This window comes from Gorilla gorilla, chromosome 4, assembly GCF_029281585.2.
Source record: "Gorilla gorilla gorilla isolate KB3781 chromosome 4, NHGRI_mGorGor1-v2.1_pri, whole genome shotgun sequence".
Lineage (NCBI taxonomy): Eukaryota > Metazoa > Chordata > Mammalia > Primates > Hominidae > Gorilla > Gorilla gorilla.
The window spans coordinates 95,651,324-95,652,088 of record NC_073228.2 but is presented as its reverse complement, the minus strand read 5'-3'; positions in this window follow the sequence as shown (position 1 = coordinate 95,652,088).

Sequence of the window (765 nt, the reverse complement as noted above, 5' to 3'; positions counted from 1 at the left end):
AAATCCTTCAGTAAAGATTTGGCTGATTTAGATTATATATTATATCAAGCCCCATGAAACTTTAAATGGATTTAGACAAGTTTCCTGTTTGGGAACATTCTAAGAAAATCATTAACTATCTACTGCAATCACAGAAAATAAGGAGAAAGAAAAGTTATTTCTCCATAATATTTAAGAAATAAGTGCTTATGATCTACAGAGCCTGAGTAACAACAAGGTAATTAATGTATTTTCCAATTTTTCTAGGTACTACCATATTTTTAAAAATCAAGATGTAGCCAGCTGCATTGTTAGAAAGACGATGTCTTCGTTTATGTATTTTTTTTTAGATGGAGTCTCGCTCTGTCACCAGGCTAGAGTGCAGTGGCACAATCTTGGCACACTGCAACCTCTGCCTCCTGGGTTCAAACGACTCTCCTGCCTCACCCATCCAAGTAGCTGGGACTACAGGTGCACACTACCATGCCCAGCTAATTTTTGTATTTTTAGTGGAGACAAGGTTTCACCATGTTGGCCAGGATGGCCTCAATCTCTTGACCTCATGATCCACCTGCCTCAGCCTCCCAAAGTGCTGCGATTACAGGTGTGAGCCACCACGCCTGAGTCTCCCTCTGTCGCCCAGGAGTGCAATGACGCCATCTCAGCTCACTGCAACCTCCGCCTCCCAGGCTCAAGCAATTCTCCTTCCTCAGCCCCCCGAGTAGCTGGGATTACAGATGCCCACCACCACGCCTGGCTAATTTTTGTATTTTTAGTAGAGACGGA